Raw genomic sequence first — 17,810 nt, 5'->3', positions numbered from 1 at the left:
ACCAATAGGCTTTAATTAACAGGAGGTCCTCAACTAGCCCTGTACCAATAGGCTTTAAGACACAGGAGGTCCTCAACTAGCCCTGTACCAATAGGCTTTAAGACACAGGAGGTCCTCAACTAGCCCTGTACCAATAGGCTTTAATTAACAGGAGGTCCTCAACTAGCCCTGTAGCCAATAGGCTTTAATAAGACACAGGAGGTCCTCAACTAGCCCTGTACCAATAGGCTTTAAGACACAGGAGGTCCTCAACTAGCCCTGTACCAATAGGCTTTAAGACACAGGAGGTCCTCAACTAGCCCTGTACCAATAGGCTTTAAGACACAGGAGGTCCTCAACTAGCCCTGTACCAATAGGCTTTAAGACACAGGAGGTCCTCAACTAGCCCTGTACCAATAGGCTTTAAGACACAGGAGGTCCTCAACTAGCCCTGTACCAATAGGCTTTAAGACTCAGGAGGTCCTCAACTAGCCCTGTACCAATAGGCTTTAAGACACAGGAGGTCCTCAACTAGCCCTGTACCAATAGGCTTTAAGACACAGGAGGTCCTCAACTAGCCCTGTACCAATGGGCTCCCTCGCTCACTTGCCCCATTGCTGTGCGGTTCAAACCCCAGAAATCACTCCACCTTAAATGGTTACACACTCACACAGTTCATGCCCTCCGGGGTTGTCTGTGAACTCTATGGCCAGGAGGTCTTTCCCCTCTGTGCTGCGTCCGATACTGTAGATATATAGATACACAGATCAGTACTGTAGATATATAGATACACAGATCAGTACTGTAGATATATAGATACACAGATCAGTACTGTAGATATATAGATACACAGATCCGTACTGTATATATATAGATACACAGATCAGTACTGTAGATATATAGATACACAGATCAGTACTGTAGATATATAGATACACAGATCAGTACTGCAGATATATAGATACACAGATGAGTACTGTAGATATATAGATACACAGATCCGTACTGTATATATATAGATACACAGATCAGTACTGTAGATATATAGATACACAGATCCGTACTGTATATATATAGATACACAGATCCGTACTGTATATATATAGATACACAGATCAGTACTGTAGATATATAGATACACAGATCTGTACTGTATATATATAGATACACAGATCCGTACTGTAGATATATAGATACACAGATCGGTATTGTAGATATATAGATACACAGATCCGTACTGTAGATATATAGATACACAGATCAGTACTGTAGATATATAGATACACAGATCAGTACTGTAGATATATAGATACACAGATCGGTACTGTAGATATATAGATACACAGATCAGTACTGTAGATATACAGATCGGTACTGTAGATATATAGATACACAGATCAGTACTGCAGATATATAGATACACAGATCAGTACTGTAGATATATAGATACACAGATCAGTACTGTAGATATATAGATACACAGATCGGTAGTTTATTCATCCGTGAGGTTGTATTTCCTGTCCAAGTAAACAGCAGCAGACAACAGCCAGTACCTGTAGGTGCGGGAGATGTGAGAGCACTTGGCAGCAGTCCTCTTCAGAACGCTGTACATCTGGGCGTTGGAGTGGTACGTGAACTGAATGATGGTGGAGGGTTCGTCTGGAGACAGGTTGGAGAAAGCCACTTCATGTCTAGCTGAGAGGGAGAGGGTGAAAGGATGAAGGGGGGTCAAGTGATAGGGGGGAAGGGGGTGGGAGATTAGCTGAATTGATCATAGTTAGTTTTCTGAAACACCCCTTCGGGATCGGTGTCCAATCCACGGTACGGTTGAGCTAATGTAGGCTAATTTGATTAGCATGAGGTTGTAAGTAACAAGAACATTTCCCAGGATATAGACATATCTGATATGGCAGAATGCTTAAATTATTGTTAAGCTAACTGCACTGTCCAATTTACATTAGCTAAGACAGTGAAAGAATACCATGCTATTGTTTGAGGAGAGTTGCTCAGTTATGAACTTGAACATGTATGAATAAACCAAGTAGGCACATTTGGGCAGTCATGATGCAACATTTTGAACAGAAATGCAATGTTCATTGGATCACTCTAACACGTTGTACAGACACTGCTGCCATCTAGTGGCCAAAAATCGAAATTGCAGCTGGGCTGGAATAATACATTATGGCCTTTCTCTTCATTTCAAAGATGTTTTTTTCTTTATCTCTTACCAGATCTACTGTGTTATATTGAATGACATTCCTTTCACATTGCCATAAACTTGAAAGTGTTTCCTTTCAAATGATACCAAGACCATGCATATCCTTGTTTCAGGCCTGAGTTACAGGCAGTTAGATGTGGGTAGGTCATTTTAAACTAAAAAAAAAATTTAAAAGGGGGGACACATTACGATTGTCATGTTAAATTACTTGGTAAGCTCTTTCAAATACATTTGTAATGTATTTAGAAACTAAAAATGCACTCCGTCCTAACTAGCTTTTCAGGTATTTGTGAATGCTAAGACAAGGTAGAATGTATGTTTGACGTGTTAAAATTCTATTTGTGTAACAGTACATTAAAAACTCTTATTTTGTAAGACAGGGTAGAATGCGTGTTCAACATGTTAAAACTTCATTGGGCTAGGGGGCAGTATTCGGAAGTTTGGATGAATGAGGTACCCAAAGTAAACTGCCTGTTACTCCGGCCCAGAAGTTAGGATAAGCATATAATTGGTGGTATTGGATAGAAAACACTCTAAAGTTTCAGGAACTGTTAAAGGTGAAAACCCGAGGAGAATCCATCTGGAATTTATTTTGGGGGGCGATGACATCATTTAAAATGGCTGTCTATGGGAAAATCAATGGAATACCTCCCAGATTGCAGTTCTTAGGGCTTCCAGTAGATGTCAACAGTTTTTAGAAAGAGATTCAGGCGTATTCTTTGAAAAATGAGCTAGAATTTGTAGTTTTTCTAGGTGGCTCCCACCGCGCGGCGGTGAGGGCGCGCATTTCGTTATTTATCTCCGGTAATGAACATACTATTCTCCGTCTTAAATTGTATAATTTATTTAAATATTAGGGTACCTGAGGATTTATTAGAAACGTTGTTTGACTTGTTTGGACAAAATTTCGGGTTCATTTGTATGCATTTTGAATGAGGGTAAAAGGTGGATTACTCAGTCAAGCGCGCCAACTAAACTGACATTTCTGGGGATATTAGAAAGGAATTTATCGAACAAAAGGACCATTTGTTATGTAGCTGGGACCCGTGTGATTGCAATCAGAGGAAGATCTTAAAAGGTAAGTGATTTATTTTATCGCTATTTCTAACTTTCGTGATGCCTTTGCTTGTTTGGAATTTTTTTGTAATGCTTTTGTACGCGGGCCGACTATCCTCAGATAATAATCGCATGGTTTGCTTTCGCCGTAAAGCCTTTTTGAAATCTGACAAAGCGGCTGGATTAACAAGAAGTTAAGCTTTTAAACGATGTAAGACACTTGTATTTTCATGAATGTTTAATATTACGAATTTTGTATTTTGAATTTCGCGCACATCCATTTCCCCGGATGTTGGACAGGTGGGACACTAACGTCCCACCTAGCTCAGAGCTTTTAAAAATTCAATTTGTGTTACAGTACAGTAAAAACTCTTATTGTGTAATTATTGTATATTCACCAAGTTATTTTTTAGCATGTACAATTCCTGGGAGGGCTACCTCTTAACGGGGCCAACGGGTCGTGACAGCCTTCCTGTTCGCCGGCGAAGAATCGGTCACAGTCTAGGAAGTAAGGCCACGCCATGTCGATGCCCTCGAATGCGTGGCCACACCCCTTCCTCACCGCCTCACATGCACTGCGGCATGACTTTAGAAGAAGAAGAAGAAGAAGGGGGAATATGAGGAGAAGAAGAATACTGTATTAATCCATATGAGATGGACACCCATCCTGTATCCAACCCCTTCAGCACACACACCTTGACTGGTGTGGGGCTGGACCTAAATGTGTTGGCTGGGACACACCTTGACTGTTGTGGGGCTGGAACTAAATGTGTTGGCTGGGACACACCTTGACTGTTGTGGGGCTGGAACTAAATGTGCTAACTGGAACACACCTTGACTGTTGTGGGGCTGGAACTAAATGTGCTGGCTGGAACACACCTTGACTGTTGTGGGGCTGGAACTAAATGTGTTGGCTGGGACACACCCTGACTGTTGTGGGGCTGGAACTAAATGTGTTGGCCGGTTACACACCTTGACTGTTGTGGGGCTGGAACTAAATGTGTTGGCTGGGACACACCTTGACTGTTGTGGGGCTGGAACTAAATGTGCTAGCTGGGACACACCTTGACTGTTGTGGGGCTGGAACTAAATGTGCTAGCTGGGACACACCTTGACTGGGGCGGGGCTGGAACTAAACGTGCTAGCTGGGGCACGCCTTGACGGGGCGGGGCTGGAACTAAATGTGCTAGCTGGGACACGCCTTGACGGGGCGGGCTGGAACTAAATGTGCTAGCTGGAACACACCTTGACTGTTGTGGGGCTGGAACTAAATGTGCTCGCTGGGACACACCTTGACTGTTGTGGGGCTGGAACTAAATGTGTTAGCTGGAACACGCCTTGACTGTTGTGGGGCTGGAACTAAATGTGCTCGCTGGGACACGCCTTGACTGTTGTGGGGCTGGAACTAAATGTGCTAGCTGGAACACACCTTGACTGTTGTGGGGCTGGAACTAAATGTGCTAGCTGGAACACACCTTGACGGGGGCGGGGCTGGAACTAAATGTGTTGGCTGGAACACACCTTGACTGTTGTGGGGCTTGAACTAAATGTGCTAACTGGGACACACCTTGACTGTTGTGGGGCTGGAACTAAATGTGCTAGCTGGAACACACCTTGACTGTTGTGGGGCTGGAACTAAATGTGCTAGCTGGAACACACCTTGACTGTTGTGGGGCTGGAACTAAATGTGCTAGCTGGAACACACCTTGACGGGGGCGGGGCTGGAACTAAATGTGTTGGCTGGAACACACCTTGACTGTTGTGGGGCTGGAACTAAATGTGTTGGCTGGAACACACCTTGACTGTTGTGGGGCTGGAACTAAATGTGCTAGCTGGAACACACCTTGACTGTTGTGGGGCTGGAACTAAATGTGCTAGCTGGAACACACCTTGACGGGGGCGGGGCTGGAACTAAATGTGTTGGCTGGAACACACCTTGACTGTTGTGGGGCTGGAACTAAATGTGCTAGCTGGAACACACCTTGACTGTTGTGGGGCTGGAACTAAATGTGCTAGCTGGAACACACCTTGACTGTTGTGGGGCTGGAACTAAATGTGCTAGCTGGAACACACCTTGACGGGGGCGGGGCTGGAACTAAATGTGCTAGCTGGAACACACCTTGACTGTTGTGGGGCTGGAACTAAATGTGCTAGCTGGAACACACCTTGACTGTTGTGGGGCTGGAACTAAATGTGCTAGCTGGAACACACCTTGACGGGGGCGGGGCTGGAACTAAATGTGTTGGCTGGAACACACCTTGACTGTTGTGGGGCTGGAACTAAATGTGCTAGCTGGAACACACCTTGACTGTTGTGGGGCTGGAACTAAATGTGCTAGCTGGAACACACCTTGACTGTTGTGGGGCTGGAACTAAATGTGCTAGCTGGAACACACCTTGACGGGGGGCGGGGCTGGAACTAAATGTGTTGGCTGGAACACACCTTGACTGTTGTGGGGCTGGAACTAAATGTGCTAGCTGGAACACACCTTGACTGTTGTGGGCTGGAACTAAATATGCTAACTGGGACACACCTTGACTGTTGTGGGGCTGGAACTAAATATGCTAGCTGGAACACACCTTGACTGTTGTGGGGCTGGAACTAAATGTGCTAGCTGGAACACACCTTGACTGTTGTGGGGCTGGAACTAAATGTGCTAGCTGGAACACACCTTGACGGGGGCGGGGCTGGAACTAAATGTGTTGGCTGGAACACACCTTGACTGTTGTGGGGCTTGAACTAAATGTGCTAACTGGGACACACCTTGACTGTTGTGGGGCTGGAACTAAATGTGCTAGCTGGAACACACCTTGACTGTTGTGGGGCTGGAACTAAATGTGCTAGCTGGAACACACCTTGACTGTTGTGGGGCTGGAACTAAATGTGCTAGCTGGAACACACCTTGACGGGGGGCGGGGCTGGAACTAAATGTGTTGGCTGGAACACACCTTGACTGTTGTGGGGCTGGAACTAAATGTGTTGGCTGGAACACACCTTGACTGTTGTGGGGCTGGAACTAAATGTGCTAGCTGGAACACACCTTGACTGTTGTGGGGCTGGAACTAAATGTGCTAGCTGGAACACACCTTGACGGGGGCGGGGCTGGAACTAAATGTGTTGGCTGGAACACACCTTGACTGTTGTGGGACTGGAACTAAATGTGCTAGCTGGAACACACCTTGACTGTTGTGGGGCTGGAACTAAATGTGCTAGCTGGAACACACCTTGACTGTTGTGGGGCTGGAACTAAATGTGCTAGCTGGAACACACCTTGACGGGGGCGGGGCTGGAACTAAATGTGTTGGCTGGAACACACCTTGACTGTTGTGGGGCTGGAACTAAATGTGTTGGCTGGAACACACCTTGACTGTTGTGGGGCTGGAACTAAATGTGCTAGCTGGAACACACCTTGACTGTTGTGGGGCTGGAACTAAATGTGCTAGCTGGAACACACCTTGACTGTTGTGGGGCTGGAACTAAATGTGCTAGCTGGAACACACCTTGACGGGGCGGGGCTGGAACTAAATGTGTTGGCTGGAACACACCTTGACTGTTGTGGGGCTGGAACTAAATGTGCTAGCTGGAACACACCTTGACTGTTGTGGGGCTGGAACTAAATGTGCTAGCTGGAACACACCTTGACTGTTGTGGGGCTGGAACTAAATGTGCTAGCTGGAACACACCTTGACGGGGGCGGGGCTGGAACTAAATGTGTTGGCTGGAACACACCTTGACTGTTGTGGGGCTGGAACTAAATGTGCTAGCTGGAACACACCTTGACTGTTGTGGGCTGGAACTAAATATGCTAACTGGGACACACCTTGACTGTTGTGGGGCTGGAACTAAATATGCTAGCTGGAACACACCTTGACTGTTGTGGGGCTGGAACTAAATGTGCTAGCTGGAACACACCTTGACTGTTGTGGGGCTGGAACTAAATGTGCTAACTGGGACACACCTTGACTGTTGTGGGGCTGGAACTAAATATGCTAGCTGGGACACGCCTTGATGGGGGCGGTGCTGGAACTAAATGTGCTAGCTGGAACACACCTTGACTGTTGTGGGGCTGGAACTAAATGTGCTAACTGGGACACACCTTGACTGTTGTGGGGCTGGAACTAAATATGCTAGCTGGGACACGCCTTGATGGGGGCGGTGCTAGAACTAAATGTGCTAGCTGGGACACGCCTTGATGGGGGCGGTGCTGGAACTAAATGTGCTAGCTGGAACACACCTTGACGGGGGCGGGGCTGGAACTAAATGTGTTGGCTGGAACACACCTTGACTGTTGTGGGGCTTGAACTAAATGTGCTAACTGGGACACACCTTGACTGTTGTGGGGCTGGAACTAAATGTGCTAGCTGGAACACACCTTGACTGTTGTGGGGCTGGAACTAAATGTGCTAGCTGGAACACACCTTGACTGTTGTGGGGCTGGAACTAAATGTGCTAGCTGGAACACACCTTGACGGGGGCGGGGCTGGAACTAAATGTGTTGGCTGGAACACACCTTGACTGTTGTGGGGCTGGAACTAAATGTGTTGGCTGGAACACACCTTGACTGTTGTGGGGCTGGAACTAAATGTGCTAGCTGGAACACACCTTGACTGTTGTGGGGCTGGAACTAAATGTGCTAGCTGGAACACACCTTGACGGGGGGCGGGGCTGGAACTAAATGTGTTGGCTGGAACACACCTTGACTGTTGTGGGGCTGGAACTAAATGTGCTAGCTGGAACACACCTTGACTGTTGTGGGGCTGGAACTAAATGTGCTAGCTGGAACACACCTTGACTGTTGTGGGGCTGGAACTAAATGTGCTAGCTGGAACACACCTTGACGGGGGCGGGGCTGGAACTAAATGTGCTAGCTGGAACACACCTTGACTGTTGTGGGGCTGGAACTAAATGTGCTAGCTGGAACACACCTTGACTGTTGTGGGGCTGGAACTAAATGTGCTAGCTGGAACACACCTTGACGGGGGCGGGGCTGGAACTAAATGTGTTGGCTGGAACACACCTTGACTGTTGTGGGGCTGGAACTAAATGTGCTAGCTGGAACACACCTTGACTGTTGTGGGGCTGGAACTAAATGTGCTAGCTGGAACACACCTTGACTGTTGTGGGGCTGGAACTAAATGTGCTAGCTGGAACACACCTTGACGGGGGCGGGGCTGGAACTAAATGTGTTGGCTGGAACACACCTTGACTGTTGTGGGGCTGGAACTAAATGTGCTAGCTGGAACACACCTTGACTGTTGTGGGCTGGAACTAAATATGCTAACTGGGACACACCTTGACTGTTGTGGGGCTGGAACTAAATATGCTAGCTGGAACACACCTTGACTGTTGTGGGGCTGGAACTAAATGTGCTAGCTGGAACACACCTTGACTGTTGTGGGGCTGGAACTAAATGTGCTAGCTGGAACACACCTTGACGGGGGCGGGGCTGGAACTAAATGTGTTGGCTGGAACACACCTTGACTGTTGTGGGGCTTGAACTAAATGTGCTAACTGGGACACACCTTGACTGTTGTGGGGCTGGAACTAAATGTGCTAGCTGGAACACACCTTGACTGTTGTGGGGCTGGAACTAAATGTGCTAGCTGGAACACACCTTGACTGTTGTGGGGCTGGAACTAAATGTGCTAGCTGGAACACACCTTGACGGGGGCGGGGCTGGAACTAAATGTGTTGGCTGGAACACACCTTGACTGTTGTGGGGCTGGAACTAAATGTGTTGGCTGGAACACACCTTGACTGTTGTGGGGCTGGAACTAAATGTGCTAGCTGGAACACACCTTGACTGTTGTGGGGCTGGAACTAAATGTGCTAGCTGGAACACACCTTGACGGGGGCGGGGCTGGAACTAAATGTGTTGGCTGGAACACACCTTGACTGTTGTGGGACTGGAACTAAATGTGCTAGCTGGAACACACCTTGACTGTTGTGGGGCTGGAACTAAATGTGCTAGCTGGAACACACCTTGACTGTTGTGGGGCTGGAACTAAATGTGCTAGCTGGAACACACCTTGACGGGGCGGGGCTGGAACTAAATGTGTTGGCTGGAACACACCTTGACTGTTGTGGGGCTGGAACTAAATGTGTTGGCTGGAACACACCTTGACTGTTGTGGGGCTGGAACTAAATGTGCTAGCTGGAACACACCTTGACTGTTGTGGGGCTGGAACGAAATGTGCTAGCTGGAACACACCTTGACTGTTGTGGGGCTGGAACTAAATGTGCTAGCTGGAACACACCTTGACGGGGGCGGGGCTGGAACTAAATGTGTTGGCTGGAACACACCTTGACTGTTGTGGGGCTGGAACTAAATGTGCTAGCTGGAACACACCTTGACTGTTGTGGGGCTGGAACTAAATGTGCTAGCTGGAACACACCTTGACTGTTGTGGGGCTGGAACTAAATGTGCTAGCTGGAACACACCTTGACGGGGCGGGGCTGGAACTAAATGTGTTGGCTGGAACACACCTTGACTGTTGTGGGGCTGGAACTAAATGTGCTAGCTGGAACACACCTTGACTGTTGTGGGCTGGAACTAAATATGCTAACTGGGACACACCTTGACTGTTGTGGGGCTGGAACTAAATATGCTAGCTGGAACACACCTTGACTGTTGTGGGGCTGGAACTAAATGTGCTAGCTGGAACACACCTTGACTGTTGTGGGGCTGGAACTAAATGTGCTAACTGGGACACACCTTGACTGTTGTGGGGCTGGAACTAAATATGCTAGCTGGGACACGCCTTGATGGGGGCGGTGCTAGAACTAAATGTGCTAGCTGGGACACGCCTTGATGGGGGCGGTGCTGGAACTAAATGTGCTAGCTGGGACACACCTTGACAGGTGCGGGGCTGGGTAGGTCTTGGCAGCGCGGGGCGAGTACGGAGCACCCCAGCAGACGGATGTCGGGGAACACTCCCCGTTGAGGAGACCGTGGATCACAGAGAGGAGGAGGTACTCAGCTCCAGACTCCACCTCGTGACGAGACTGCTGACCTAGGATGTTAGGGAAGATGGTCCTGGGGAGAGAGGAGATGAGCAATTGATCAATTGGTTGATTGGTCGATCTGACGATCAGTCTCTTGAACAGTCAGTCAGTAGGTCAATCAATCAATCAATTAGTCAGTCAGTCAGTCAATTTGTGAATCGGTCTGTCGATCAGTCAGTGAATCAATCAGTGAATCAATCAGTGAATCATATTCGTAATGTTTTTTCTCAAACAAAGTGATTCTCTTCCATTTCCGTGTGGGAAATATATTCACTCTAGGAGTGAACCCCCTATGGGCCCTGGTCAAAAGTACTGCACTATATAGGGAATAGTGTGGCACTTGGGATGCACACTCTGTCTATAGTAAGGGAGGGTAACCTGAAGACTCACCTGGAGTAGTCCAGGTCGTTGCAGTAACCCAGGTTAATCTCTGAACACACTGCGGCTGTGGAGTGAGGAGGGAGGAGGGTTAGGGGTAAGAGGAGTAACCCAGGTTAATCTCTGAACACACGGCTGCTGTGGAGTGAGGAGGGAGGAGGGTAAGAGGAGTAACCCAGGTTAATCTCTGAACACACGGCTGCTGTGAAGAGAGGAGGGAGGAGGGTTAAGGGTAAGAGGAGGAGATAACATATTTCTATCTGAATGTTCTGAAAATGTTATGTAGAACAAACATGCCTCTCTGACATGTAAAACTAGGAGTCATGTCAGCTGTAGTCATGGCATTTCTGTCAGATCCAGTGTGGTATGTACACTATAAACACTAAGATCCAGTGTGGTATGTACACTATAAACACTATCAGATCCAGTGTGGTATGTACACTATAAACACTAAGATACAGTGTGGTATGTACACTATAAACACTATCAGATCCAGTGTGGTATGTACACTATAAACACTATCAGATCCAGTGTGGTATGTACACTATAAACACTATCAGATCCAGTGTGGTATGTACACTATAAACACTAAGATACAGTGTGGTATGTACACTATAAACACTAAGATACAGTGTGGTATGTACACTATAAACACTAAGATACAGTGTGGTATGTACACTATAAACACTGTCAGATCTAGTGTGGTATGTACACTATAAACACTAAGATACAGTGTGGTATGTACACTATAAACACTAAGATCTAGTGTGGTATGTACACTATAAACACTATCAGATACAGTGTGGTATGTACACTATAAACACTATCAGATCCAGTGTGGTATGTACACTATAAACACTAAGATACAGTGTGGTATGTACACTATAAACACTATCAGATCCAGTGTGGTATGTACACTATAAACACTATCAGATCCAGTGTGGTATGTACACTATAAACACTAAGATCCAGTGTGGTATGTACACTATAAACACTAAGATCCAGTGTGGTATGTACACTATAAACACTATCAGATCCAGTGTGGTATGTACACTATAAACACTAAGATACAGTGTGGTATGTACACTATAAACACTATCAGATCCAGTGTGGTATGTACACTATAAACACTAAGATACAGTGTGGTATGTACACTATAAACACTATCAGATCCAGTGTGGTATGTACACTATAAACACTATCAGATCCAGTGTGGTATGTACACTATAAACACTAAGATACAGTGTGGTATGTACACTATAAACACTATCAGATCCAGTGTGGTATGTACACTATAAACACTAAGATACAGTGTGGTATGTACACTATAAACACTAAGATCCAGTGTGGTATGTACACTATAAACACTAAGATACAGTGTGGTATGTACACTATAAACACTAAGATACAGTGTGGTATGTACACTATAAACACTAAGATCCAGTGTGGTATGTACACTATAAACACTAAGATACAGTGTGGTATGTACACTATAAACACTATCAGATCCAGTGTGGTATGTACACTATAAACACTGTCAGATCCAGTGTGGTATGTACACTATAAACACTAAGATACAGTGTGGTATGTACACTATAAACACTAAGATACAGTGTGGTATGTACACTATAAACACTAAGATCCAGTGTGGTATGTACACTATAAACACTAAGATACAGTGTGGTATGTACACTATAAACACTAAGATCCAGTGTGGTATGTACACTATAAACACTAAGATACAGTGTGGTATGTACACTATAAACACTGTCAGATCCAGTGTGGTATGTACACTATAAACACTAAGATACAGTGTGGTATGTACACTATAAACACTGTCAGATCCACTGTGGTATGTACACTATAAACACTAAGATACAGTGTGGTATGTACACTATAAACACTATCAGATCCAGTGTGGTATGTACACTATAAACACTATCAGATCCACTGTGGTATGTACACTATAAACACTGTCAGATCCACTGTGGTATGTACACTATAAACACTGTCAGATCCACTGTGGTATGTACACTATAAACACTAAGATCCAGTGTGGTATGTACACTATAAACACTGTCAGATCCACTGTGGTATGTACACTATAAACACTGTCAGATCCACTGTGGTATGTACACTATAAACACTAAGATACAGTGTGGTATGTACACTATAAACACTATCAGATCCAGTGTGGTATGTACACTATAAACACTAAGATACAGTGTGGTATGTACACTATAAACACTAAGATCCAGTGTGGTATGTACACTATAAACACTAAGATACAGTGTGGTATGTACACTATAAACACTATCAGATCCAGTGTGGTATGTACACTATAAACACTATCAGATCCAGTGTGGTATGTACACTATAAACACTAAGATACAGTGTGGTATGTACACTATAAACACTATCAGATCCAGTGTGGTATGTACACTATAAACACTATCAGATCCAGTGTGGTATGTACACTATAAACACTATCAGATCCAGTGTGGTATGTACACTATAAACACTAAGATCCAGTGTGGTATGTACACTATAAACACTATCAGATACAGTGTGGTATGTACACTATAAACACTAAGATACAGTGTGGTATGTACACTATAAACACTATCAGATCCAGTGTGGTATGTACACTATAAACACTAAGATCCAGTGTGGTATGTACACTATAAACACTAAGATCCAGTGTGGTATGTACACTATAAACACTATCAGATCCAGTGTGGTATGTACACTATAAACACTATCAGATCCAGTGTGGTATGTACACTATAAACACTAAGATACAGTGTGGTATGTACACTATAAACACTATCAGATCCAGTGTGGTATGTACACTATAAACACTATCAGATCCAGTGTGGTATGTACACTATAAACACTAAGATACAGTGTGGTATGTACACTATAAACACTGTCAGATCCAGTGTGGTATGTACACTATAAACACTAAGATACAGTGTGGTATGTACACTATAAACACTATCAGATCCAGTGTGGTATGTACACTATAAACACTATCAGATCCAGTGTGGTATGTACACTATAAACACTATCAGATCCAGTGTGGTATGTACACTATAAACACTAAGATACAGTGTGGTATGTACACTATAAACACTAAGATCCAGTGTGGTATGTACACTATAAACACTAAGATCCAGTGTGGTATGTACACTATAAACACTATCAGATACAGTGTGGTATGTACACTATAAACACTATCAGATCCAGTGTGGTATGTACACTATAAACACTATCAGATCCAGTGTGGTATGTACACTATAAACACTAAGATACAGTGTGGTATGTACACTATAAACACTATCAGATCCAGTGTGGTATGTACACTATAAACACTAAGATACAGTGTGGTATGTACACTATAAACACTATCAGATCCAGTGTGGTATGTACACTATAAACACTAAGATACAGTGTGGTATGTACACTATAAACACTATCAGATCCAGTGTGGTATGTACACTATAAACACTATCAGATCCAGTGTGGTATGTACACTATAAACACTAAGATACAGTGTGGTATGTACACTATAAACACTGTCAGATCCAGTGTGGTATGTACACTATAAACACTAAGATACAGTGTGGTATGTACACTATAAACACTATCAGATCCAGTGTGGTATGTACACTATAAACACTATCAGATACAGTGTGGTATGTACACTATAAACACTATCAGATACAGTGTGGTATGTACACTATAAACACTAAGATCCAGTGTGGTATGTACACTATAAACACTAAGATACAGTGTGGTATGTACACTATAAACACTATCAGATACAGTGTGGTATGTACACTATAAACACTATCAGATCCAGTGTGGTATGTACACTATAAACACTATCAGATCCAGTGTGGTATGTACACTATAAACACTATCAGATACAGTGTGGTATGTACACTATAAACACTAAGATCCAGTGTGGTATGTACACTATAAACACTATCAGATACAGTGTGGTATGTACACTATAAACACTATCAGATCCAGTGTGGTATGTACACTATAAACACTAAGATCCAGTGTGGTATGTACACTATAAACACTATCAGATACAGTGTGGTATGTACACTATAAACACTATCAGATCCAGTGTGGTATGTACACTATAAACACTAAGATCCAGTGTGGTATGTACACTATAAACACTATCAGATACAGTGTGGTATGTACACTATAAACACTATCAGATCCAGTGTGGTATGTACACTATAAACACTAAGATCCAGTGTGGTATGTACACTATAAACACTAAGATCCAGTGTGGTATGTACACTATAAACACTGTCAGCTACAGTGTGGTATGTACACTATAAACACTGTCAGCTACAGTGTGGTATGTACACTATAAACACTAAGATCCAGTGTGGTATGTACACTATAAACACTATCAGATCCAGTGTGGTATGTACACTATAAACACTAAGATACAGTGTGGTATGTACACTATAAACACTAAGATACAGTGTGGTATGTACACTATAAACACTAAGATCCAGTGTGGTATGTACACTATAAACACTAAGATCCAGTGTGGTATGTACACTATAAACACTAAGATACAGTGTGGTATGTACACTATAAACACTAAGATACAGTGTGGTATGTACACTATAAACACTATCAGATCCAGTGTGGTATGTACACTATAAACACTAAGATACAGTGTGGTATGTACACTATAAACACTAAGATACAGTGTGGTATGTACACTATAAACACTAAGATCCAGTGTGGTATGTACACTATAAACACTAAGATACAGTGTGGTATGTACACTATAAACACTAAGATCCAGTGTGGTATGTACACTATAAACACTAAGATCCAGTGTGGTATGTACACTATAAACACTAAGATCCAGTGTGGTATGTACACTATAAACACTAAGATCCAGTGTGGTATGTACACTATAAACACTAAGATCCAGTGTGGTATGTACACTATAAACACTATCAGATCCAGTGTGGTATGTACACTATAAACACTAAGATCCAGTGTGGTATGTACACTATAAACACTAAGATCCAGTGTGGTATGTACACTATAAACACTAAGATCCAGTGTGGTATGTACACTATAAACACTAAGATCCAGTGTGGTATGTACACTATAAACACTAAGATACAGTGTGGTATGTACACTATAAACACTAAGATCCAGTGTGGTATGTACACTATAAACACTAAGATCCAGTGTGGTATGTACACTATAAACACTAAGATCCAGTGTGGTATGTACACTATAAACACTATCAGATCCAGTGTGGTATGTACACTATAAACACTAAGATACAGTGTGGTATGTACACTATAAACACTAAGATACAGTGCACTGCTATACGGATGACATCATACCTAAGATATATTTTACAATCCATATTTCCATTGAATTAATTTTCTTAGAAGAATAAAATAAGTTGAGTGAAACAACTTACGTTTGACTTCATCTGGACCGTTGTTGCATCTTCCTGCAAAACACAAAACACAAAACACATCACAATAGAAGTATGTGTAACCTACTGCAGTGGTTCTCTAACCTCTCCTGGAGAACCCCCAGACTCTATCTAACCTACTGCAGTGGTTCTCTAATATCTCCTGGAGAACCCCCAGACTCTATGTAAACTACTGCAGTGGTTCTCTAATATCTCCTGGAGAACCCCCAGACTCTATCTAACCTACTGCAGTGGTTCTAGAATCTCTCCTGGAGAACCCCCAGACTGTATGTAGCCTACTGCAGTGGTTCTCTAACCTCTCCTGGAGAACCCCCAGACTGTATGTAGCCTACTGCAGTGGTTCTCTAACCTCTCCTGGAGAACCCCCAGACTCTATCTAACCTACTGCAGTGGTTCTATAACCTCTCCTGGAGAACCCCCAGACTGTATGTAGCCTACTGCAGTGGTTCTATAACCTCTCATGGAGAACCCCCAGACTGTATCTAACCTACTGTAATGTTGCTAGAATCTCTCCTGGAGAACCCCCAGACTGTATGTAGCCTACTGCAGTGGTTCTCTAACCTCTCCTGGAGAACCCCCAGACTCTATCTAACCTACTGCAGTGGTTCTAGAATCTCTCCTGGAGAACCCCCAGACTCTATCTAACCTACTGCAGTGGTTCTATAACCTCTCCTGGAGAACCCCCAGACTGTATGTAGCCTACTGCAGTGGTTCTCTAACCTCTCCTGGAGAACCCCCAGACTGTATGTAGCCTACTGCAGTGGTTCTATAACCTCTCCTGGAGAACCCCCAGACTGTATGTAACCTACTACAGTGGTTCTATAACCTCTCCTGGAGAACCCCCAGACTGTATGTAGACTACTGCAGTGGTTCTATAACCTCTCCTGGAGAACCCCCAGACTCTATGTAACCTACTGCAGTGGTTCTATAACCTCTCCTGGAGAACACCCAGACTGCAGTGCTTCTCCAACATCTCCTTGATAACCCATAGACTTACCCTCTACAGTGGGATCAACTTACTTGCACCCCTGACTGGCAATGCACAAACAATACTTAAAAAAATATAAACAACATAATTATAGAGATAAACTCAAAATACCAGCGTGTGAGAAATACTGGACTTTATTAATGTTTCAATGGAACCAACCGAAATCATAATTATTTAATACAAAACAAATTTAACCAAAATCAAGGTTTCATAATTCTTGGCACTCATTTACTACTTAGTGCAAACACCTCTGGTAAGGATTACAGCACGGTCTTTTCCTGTAATGTTTGACAAGGTTCAGGAACACATTTGGAGGGATTTTGGACCATTCCTCTATGCAGATCCTTTCAAGATCCTTCACATTCTTGGGTTTGTGCTCATCAACTGCCCTCTTCAACTCATCCCACAGGTTTTCAATTGGAATGAGGTCTGGTGACTGAGATGGCCATGGCAGAACATAGATTTTTTTTGTCACAGAACCATTTCTGTGTGGATCTTGAGGTATGTTTTGGGTCATTGTCTTGTTGTAAAGTCCACCTAGGGCCAAGTCCCAGCCTTCAGGCAGAGGCAAACAGATTGTCAGCCAAATTGCCTGGTACTTGGTGGAATTCATTATGCCATCAATCTTAACCAGTGCCCCATGGCCTCTGGAATTATAACAGCCCCAAAACATCACTGACCCC

The 17,810-nt window shown here is 44.0% G+C and overlaps 1 pseudogene; it reads right to left on the bottom strand.

Annotated features, from left to right (window-relative positions):
* LOC124021888 overlaps positions 1-17,810 on the bottom strand; it is a 42,638-nt pseudogene that overhangs the window by 21,761 nt on the left and 3,067 nt on the right.

Source organism: Oncorhynchus gorbuscha, unplaced genomic scaffold, assembly GCF_021184085.1.
Source record: "Oncorhynchus gorbuscha isolate QuinsamMale2020 ecotype Even-year unplaced genomic scaffold, OgorEven_v1.0 Un_scaffold_1241, whole genome shotgun sequence".
NCBI lineage: Eukaryota > Metazoa > Chordata > Actinopteri > Salmoniformes > Salmonidae > Oncorhynchus > Oncorhynchus gorbuscha.
Note: the sequence above shows the minus strand (reverse complement) of the source record. Positions and strands in the feature narration are given on the sequence as shown.